The sequence below is a fragment of the Bos indicus genome, chromosome 7, assembly GCF_029378745.1.
Source record: "Bos indicus isolate NIAB-ARS_2022 breed Sahiwal x Tharparkar chromosome 7, NIAB-ARS_B.indTharparkar_mat_pri_1.0, whole genome shotgun sequence".
NCBI classification, from domain to species: Eukaryota; Metazoa; Chordata; class Mammalia; order Artiodactyla; family Bovidae; genus Bos; species Bos indicus.
This window is the reverse complement of record NC_091766.1, coordinates 82,504,551-82,513,980: the sequence shown is the minus strand read 5'-3', so window position 1 is coordinate 82,513,980 and position 9,430 is coordinate 82,504,551.

The window sequence follows — 9,430 nt, the reverse complement described above, 5'->3', positions numbered from 1 at the left end:
AAAGTTCATGAAAGGTCATTGGAAGAATCTAACCTCTACTTTATGTAAACTACTAAAGCTAAATTATACATATTTTTCCAAGCTTCTTCACAAATGTCAATTTCCAGTCCAATCATCAGTGAAACCCCAAGTCAGTGTCAAAGGCTTGTAAATAATATTGAAGTTCTTTAGTTGGATGCTTTTTACCTGAGATAGATTTTATTATTTTCTCCTCTGATCCTTCATAAGTAGAGGGGAGCTAAAGGAGAAACTGATCCTGCAAAAATAAGCCTTGAAAAATGCTTTGGTTTTTCTAAAAATTAACAAACTAGATTCTTTCTGGGAATACAGTCCCTTAGGAGAGTATGTTACATGTTTGAAATCTCTATCAATTTTACTCAGAATCCTGTAGTATCATTTAGTAAGTATGGGCTTTTCAGGACTCTTGGTCTATATTTTCTTTTATCTACATTATTAGGAAATGGTGATATTGCTCAAGGTAGTGGGAGAGAGCTGAATGTTCTTGAACAGCAAAGGTCAACATTGTGCAACAGAGGAATTTGTTTGTAAAACCCTTTCTGAGACTGCTCTTTTTTTCAGCTAGTTCTCTTGCTGACATGTAATTCAATACCTTCTAGGAACATTTGTATGCTAAAAGAAGTATGTTTTGTATGTTTTCATCCTTGTTTTCTCATTTGCTTAGAAAGACTTTTGCTTGTTAGTTGAAAATAGACGGGGAGACTAGGACTATTATTCAATCTGTTCACTCCTCAAGGCTAGACCTCTAGGTAGAGCCTCTGGGTTTAGGGGCTCTCATGTGCTTCAAGTTACAAACTTCAGGGCAGCTTCTATTTCGCTTATGACTGAGATGTGATAAGTCTGATGAGACCTGTGATATTGCTGGGTTGATTGACATAGTGAGGTCTCCACCCTAAGGAGATCATTTCCCTGAAGCAGGATAAGGAGATAATTTGTGTAAAAAGAGAATCAGGCTCATTTTTCATGGTAGGAAATGAAACAATTTTTCAAAGCTTATGCTATATGTCTGATAAATGTAAACTGCTAAGAATTGCCTGTCCTTCTCATTTTGGATAAATGCTGGATCTGGGTCAGCAGGAAATGGTTTTACTTTTTCTCTTCTCTTCTATAACATAGCACTTAGAAGTGTTAATGTGATTAAAAAAATTTTTTTTTTCTATTTTAATGCCAGGAGACAATTTCCCTGGAAGCATGTAGCTCAATATTTCTTAAAAGCCAAAAGAACAGAATGTGAAAAGGCTTTTCAGAGAGGTTTCTTGTCTTAGCTAGGGCAACAATGATCATAGTAATAATCATGATCATTATCATTTGTATAGAAGTTCATAGTTTATAAAGCACTTTCATGTATATTATCTCATTTTTAAAATATTACCAAAACTTTGCATGATATGAAATTAGCTGTTGTTTGTGTCCAGACATCCTGTGGGTTATTAAAACTGTGGGCCAGATGTTATAAATGGTGTAGAGAGTGTTTCTTGGCAGAGCACTGAACGGCCCAAACTTTTGTGTAGACTCAAATGCTAAGACAAAGAGCAGAAAATGTGCCAAAGCTTGCTTTGCTGAATAAAGGCTCCAGGCAGGGTCAGGACATGAAAACCTGCTTTGGGGTCATAATGCCTTAGTCCACAAATAGCAAGGATCCACTGGAAGTGGCAGCCTAGGGATCTATGCGAGACGGGATGGAGGCCACACTCAAGAGAAACAGGAAGAATCTACCTAGGACCTCCCTACTTACGAACTACCATATATTGTTGAAAAAAAGCTATTTGCAAAATGAAAGCATTCTGTTCTATCACCATCAGATCCATTCATTCATTATCCTTTTCAAACATAATAATGTGCCAGGCATTCTACTTGATATTAGAAACACAGTGAACAAGACAGACAAGTCCCTGCCCTTATGTAGTTTATATGGTGTAGACAAGAACAGGGAAACAGATAACAAGATAATTACAGATTTAGATAAGTGCTATGTGAAAATAAGTAGGGCCATAGATAGAGAAAGTCTCTAAACTTATTTTTGAAAGAATGGATTCCAAGATCAAGCTCTATTATGAAAGTCTTAAAGATTGTCTCATGAAAAAAAGCCCACCAGACTCCTCTGTCCATGGGATTTTCCAGGCATCTGTTATGAAAGTCTTAAAGATTGTCTTATGAAGAAAGGATATATAATACCCCTTTGACAAAGTCTGGATTTACTTCTTCAAAAGTGTCATAGATAGATAAGATCAAACTTCCGTGGAAAATAAATGGTTAGAGGAAAAGCAATAAACAGGGAAGTAAGAGTATTTCAGGAGTACATTAAATCAAATCAGATATCCTCTTGCAGAATAAACCAAGCACATCAGGGTTAGAAACTTGCACTGGTAGATAGCCCTCCTCTTTAAAAAGCTTCCTTAATTTTTCAGAAAGAAATTGCTGCCATAGATAATCTCTTATATGAGGCATGTATATATTGTTTTGTGATATAATTCTGTACCACTTTTAAAATATCTTGAGCAAGCCCATACTGGCTTAAAATATAACATATTTTGATCTTTATTCTTTCTCTTTTTTCTTTCTTTCTGTCTCAGCCAAATGGTCTGTTACTGCTAAATGTTCTCACAAAGCATATGAAGATTCAATGCAAAGTTTTCATCTTCAATCCATTTATTATAAGACTGTTGTTATTCGGTTCCTAAGTTGTGTCTGACTCATTGTGACTCCATGAACTGTAGCACACCAGGCTTCCCTGTCCTTCACGATCTCCTGGAGTTTGCTCAAACTCATGTTGACTGAGTCAGTGATGCCATCCAGCCATCTCATCTTATGACATCCTCTCCTCCTCTTGCTTTCATTCTTTCCCAGCATCAGGGTCTTTTCCAATGAGTCGGCTCTTTGCATCAGGTGGTCAAAGTACTGGAGCTTTAGCTTCAGCATTAGTCCTTCCAATGAATATTCAGGGTTGATTTCCTTTAGGATTGATTGGTTTTATCTCCTTGCTGCAAAGACTGAGGTCAGAGCAAATCTCCCTTCTCTGCACCAGCCAAATAGCCTGACTACATGGTTGACAGGAGGGAATACCTATGCTTTTTGACACATTTCTTATTTAATCAAACTGAACTGAATTTTAACGTGTTAAAAATAGATATAAAATATTTTAGAGGGCAAGTGGATATGTTAGGGAAGAGGTGAATCTTCAAAGGAAAATGAAGATTATATTGGCTAAAACAACAGGGTCAGGAAATACTCGGCTTACATGTAGCACAATTTTTCTCCTCTGCTCATAGTAGACATTGCTAATCAAAAACAGAATTCTCTTCGGCTCAGTTTGGAGGTGGTCAGCACATTATAGACAGCCTCTGCCATTTGATTGAGGAAGGCATAGCAACCCACTCCAGTATTCTTGCCTGGAGAATCTCATGGACGGAGAAGCCTGGCGGGCTACAGTCCATAGGGTCGCAAAGAGTCAGACATGACTGAAGTGGCTTAGCACACTGCCATTTGATCAGAGATATCAAATGGAGTCAAATCTATTTGCCAAAGTATTGCACACCCAAGTGTTTTCATTTTAGCAGTTTTTAGAGTCTTGTCATGAAGCAATAATACAGGGATTGAGGGCACCCATTTGAGAAATGTGGAGGGATGAAATTTGAAGACCAGGAGCATCTTTCCTCTTGCTTCTCAAATCTAGATCATCACCTTGTTCCAGTCACCCAGTGTGGCAGTCCTGTTCTAGTGCACAGTAGGGATGTGTAGGAAAGTGCATGATTAGTGCAGACTTCTCAGAGAAGGCGATGACACCCCACTCCAGTACTCTTGCCTAGAAAATCCCATGGACGGAGGAGCCTGGTAGGCTACAGTCCATGGAGTCGCCAAGAGTTGGACAGGACTGAGCGACTTCACTTTCACTTTTCACTTTCATGCATTGGAGAAGGCATTGGCAACCCACTCCAGTGTTCTTGCCTGGAGAATCCCAGGGACTGCAGAGCCTGATGGGCTGCCGTCTATGGGATCGCACAGAGTCGGACACGACTGAAGCGACTTAGCAGCAGCAGCAGCAGATTTCTTGCTCTGTCCCAAGAATACAGAAAATGTCTGTGATTTCCCCCCTGGGAAGAATTTGCTGGCATTTAAAAGGAATAGCAGGTAGAAAATTCATTGGATAGTAACATGTTCTCTGTGGCTGGGACACTTTCACTCTGTTATTCTGCTGCACTAGAAGAAATCTCATTTCCTATTTTGTTCTAAAGTTTTTTGAAACTTTTCAGCCCATAGTTTAGTTTCGGTAACATTTGAGTGATGGAGCTTGTAGGTGTTACATATATCAATTGTTACTTATTAGCTGAAGTTCTTTCAATCCAACAAGCATTTGGAATCTTTTACTAGGTACCTAGAATGTATTGCTGGAACCTTTCAAGTAACATTTTCAGTCTTTTTTTTTTGCAGAATAGGAACAAGACATATATAACTGGCAGTTATTTTATATTTGAAGAAGTTCAGATATATTATTACTTTTTAAAATTAATTTCTTCCATTTTTTTGCTTATTTATTTACATACAAAAAGCTATGAATAACTAACATATACAGTTTGATGAGTTTCGAGGTAAGTATATGCCTGTGAAACCACAATAGCAATCCAAGCCATAAACCTATCCATCACCTCTAGAAGTCTCCTCTTGTCCTCTTATTACTGATTATTATATGTGATAGGATCACTTGACATAAGGTTGATCCTTCTATCACATTTGTAAGTATACAATACAGCATTGTTAACTGTGGGTACTATGCCATACAGTCCCTCTCAGACTTATCCATCTTATATAACCAAAATCTAATATATTATTTTTAAGGTCTTTTGTAAATATCTGAACTGAAGGGAATTACCAAAAAAATCTAAAGACCAATATAATTTTACTATCTCACGATATTTTTACTATTGACATTAGGGTCAAGAATTGATGCTGCTGTCTTAGAAGATAATGGTATTCTCTAGATTTGAGTCCATATTAACAATATCAAACTAAACGTAGAAATATTATAATTATGAAAGCAGTTTTCACCCAAGTTGTCCCAGGTAGATTCTTTACTATTTGAACCATGAGGGAAGCAAAAATTTGTTATTTACTCGCCTATATATAACCACTGGACTTCCCTGGTGGCTCAGATGGTAAAGCATCTGTCTACAATGCAGGAGACCTGGGTTCGAGCCCTGGGTTGGAGAAGGAAATGGCAACCCACTCCAGTACTATTGCCTGGAAAATCCCATGGACAGAGGAGCCTGGTAGGCTACAGTCTATGGGGTCGCAAAGAGTCGGACACGACTGAGCGACTTCACTTTCACTTTCATATAACCACTGCCCTAATATACAGGAGAACACAATATCTACTTGTGTTTTCCTCCTTTCTTCTATATTGTGAAAGAGAAGACAACTATTTTATTTTCAAGTAAAGGAGCAGTGAGGTCACTTTTGAAATTTTGCCTTGGAGGGGCCACAAACTTTTGTCCTTCTGTTTCCAATTGTGTATAGCATAATTTTATTTTCTGCAACTCTGACTGAGGACTTCATATTTTCCTCATTGCATTTGTTCAACTTCTTTCCAAGAAAATTGTGCCATTAATTTAATTACCAAGATTTTTATTTATATTTAACTTATAAAAAATATATGTTGGGAATTGCTTAATAATGTATCATTTCTGGTAACATAAGAAAAACAACCACTGTATCTAATAAATAAAATTAGGAAAGAGAGAACACTGCTGGGGTTCATCATATACAGCATGTAGTCAAGCTATTGTAAAAGCAGTCATTTATTATATCTGACCATATTTACATTTTCTGTATTTGTGTTATCCAGAAGGATTTCATTGCAAAAGAATGGTAAAGGAGGCCAGTAACCATTAATAACTAGATAAGTTCCTCACAGAAAGGCAGAGAGACCACAGGAACATCATATGCTAAGTTTTCTAGCAATTGTGGATAAATGTGGATAATTGGGTTTCAGCCAACTTTTGTCAGCATATAAATAATCTAACATATACCAAAAGACCTTCAGAAAAGTCAAGATGAGCTTTTTCTCAGAAGCACGACTGCCAAAAGCTTGGCTGCTGATTAGAGTGTGGAAAAACAGCTTACTGATTTTTCTGGTTCATTCAGTTCAGAAAGATTCCCCCATTTCCAGCTTTGCACCCCAACAGTAGGTACACGGATTCCCAGAATGGAGCTAAAAATGAGGTCTCTTTTGTACTATAACTTGGCTCTTAAATTTGTTGGAGGGGAGAGAGAAAATAGTTGATTCAAGTTTGTAACAAAGTTCAAACTTTTCTTAGGCCTAAATTGTTTTTATTTTCCAGTAGAATTTGCTTTTACTCTGCCCACCCTTGTGTGTGTTAACCATTCAGTCACGTCCGACTCTTTGCAGCCCTGAGGACTGTCGCCTACCAGGCTTCTCGGTCCATGGAATTCACCAGGCAAGAATACAGGAGTGGGTTGCCATTCCCTTCTCCAGGGGATCTTCCGTACTATTCTCTTATTTCTGCTAGCCTCTGCCCGCTTTCTACATGCAACTCACTCAAAAGATGCTAGAGCAAACCTGAAATATATTTATATGATGAATTGATTGAACATGTCTGTGCCTACACATGCACCATGAAGTATGGTTCTATTTGTTCCTTGTTACAAATTTGTTATAACAACCAATTAATAATTTCATTTAGCTTCACTATATTTAATCTTAAGTGTTAAGATGAAATTGTTGGTTGAGAAACTGACCAGAACAATTATCAAGAAAACAGGATTTAGTAAGTGTCTCCCAGAGTTTATATACTACATGCTGGAGTGGAGAGGATAAAGGGTTTGATAGTTAAATATGTTTATGGAATGTTGTACACATGTATGCTGCTGCTGTTGCTGCTAAGTCGCTTCAGTCGTGTCCGACTCTATGCAACCCCATAGACGGCAGCCCACCAGGCTCCCCCGTCCCTGGGATTCTCCAGGCAAGAACACTGGAGTGGGTTGCCATTTCCTTCTCCAATGCAGGAAAGTGAAAAGTGAAAGTGAAGTCGCTCAGTCGTGTCCGACTCTTAGCAACCCCATGGACTGCAACCCACCAGGCTCCTCCATCCATGGGATTTTCCAGGCAAGAGTACTGGAGTGGGGTGCCATTGCCCTCTCTGGTACACATTTATATGTAGGCTAAAAAGCCATGAGAAGTCCAGCAGCAAACAAACCTATTTGATTTTTTTTTTGGGGGGGGTAACCCTTCTTAATTCTTAAAATTATTTGACAAAGGAAACCTACTCCCACCCTTTTTTTAACACAAAAACTACAAACATGCTAAAGAACTGAAGAAGTAGCATTTTGCCAAACATACTTCAAGAAATGCTAATCTGGATAAGTCCTTCATTTTACAGATGATGAACTGAGTTTTTAGAGATTAAATTGCACCCCCAAGAGCTCACAGATAATTAGTGGTGTGGCTAGGCCTAAAATCCAGGGCTCATGGTGTTCTAAACTTCAGTATATTATACCCAGCATGTTCTGTTTAGCTAGAGTCCCCTCATTTAGCTGATACTTCTGTAACATTTACTTGTCTTTTGTTTTTTTAAAGCTTTTTAAAATTTGAAGTATAACTGACATGAAGAATATTTCCCCCTTATAGTGTACAGTTCTAGGAAATTTGAAAAACCACCACCACAGTTCTGCTTATTTCTTATAAAATTAAATTTTAAAAAACTTTAAAAAGATGTGTACCAGAATGCACTGAAATAATTTCAATTGGAAATATGTTCAAATGAGTTTAAAATCTGCTTAAGATGAAAACCCTAGTCAGTCTTAATCAATGCAACTGACTGTATAGACATCAAGGATGGCAGTGCGTGCAGGAACTATATTGGGAAAAAGAAATGACAAGCCAAAGACGAAGCAGTATTGTGAGAGGAACATGCAGCCTAGGAAGTTGCTAGCTGACTGCCTCTGGGAAGAATCTTGAGACTTCCTGGGGAAGAAGCCTACGGAGAACTCTGAACTCAAAGCATGGCCATTCCTTAAACACACAGTTGTTTCAATGCACTGCATATGTCCTTCAGTTTGTCCTTTCTCCACTCCACCCTTGTTCGTTTCGGTTTCCATTCCTGAATTGAACGTGAAAGCCCTCTCTCCTTTCCTTTTTTTCTTCTGCTTCCCTGTGGTGTACATTAGTCAGTGGTGGACTAAAAATTATCATGTTTTAGTTAAACACCACTCACTGGAAGCCCCTTGGAATTGTTCAGTCTTCAGAATGGAACTCTTCGTTTCAGTTCCATATCTCAAGTACATTGCATTACTTGATGACAGCTTCCAAATGAACTGTCTTTAAAACACCAGGCCCAGTTTTGTTTCTGAGACAAGAAGGGACAGTCATTAAAACCAGCAAATCTCACTTGTGTGAACGTTATTCCTTTTGTCCAGATTTGCCTTGCTCTTCTTGATCATGTCAAACCGAGTTTTTGGGTGAGAGAGCAGTACCACAGGTGGGACTTTCCTTTACAGAGGCCACCCCCTGGGTGGGAACACAGCCTGTTTGCCCTCTCTCTGGCCTTGCCTGTTTGTTTCCCCAAACAGCCAGCTTTAGCCATGTGGGATGGAAACGAGAAGCAGATACTTGTCAGGAGGGGAGAGCCCGCCTGCTGTGGAGGTGCATCTTGCCCAGCTTCAACATGAAAAGGACTGGGTAAGAAAGAAAACATGAAGCCCTAGAAAAGAACAACAATTGCCATGTGGAGGCAGGATGAAATTGGGTTGTGTATCCGGACTCTCTGTAGGGATCACTCTGGGGACAGGAGGCTGCTGGGTCTCTTCCGGCCCCTAAGATGCTGAGTAGAGAAAGCACAAGCCTAGTGCAAGCCTTCTGTTCCCCAGGTGCTGCTGAGCATGGATGTCTGTCCCTCTGCTCCATCAGGGGTGGGGGCCACATGGCAACCAAATGCAAACACTGTCTAAGAGTACAGCCACCAGCTCCCTGTCTGCAGGAAGGCACTATAAGAAGCACTCACTATATGTCAGGTACTGTCAGCTGATCTATATTACCTCATTTAATATTCATAGCAACTCTATGAAACCAAGACCATTCAAAATATCCCCATTTTATGGGCCAAAGATCTAAATAGACATTTCTCCAAAGAAGACATACAGATGGCTAACAAACACATGAAAAGATGCTCAACATCACTCATTATCAGAGAAATGCAAATCAAAACCACTATGAGATACCATTTCACACCAGTCAGAATGGCTGCGATCCAAAAGTCTACAAATAATAAATGCTGGAGAGGGTGTGGAGAAAAGGGAACCCTCTTACACTGTTGGTGGGAATGCAAACTAGTACAGCCACTATGGAGAACAGTGTGGAGATTACTTAAAAAACTGGAAATAGAACTGCCTTATGATCCAG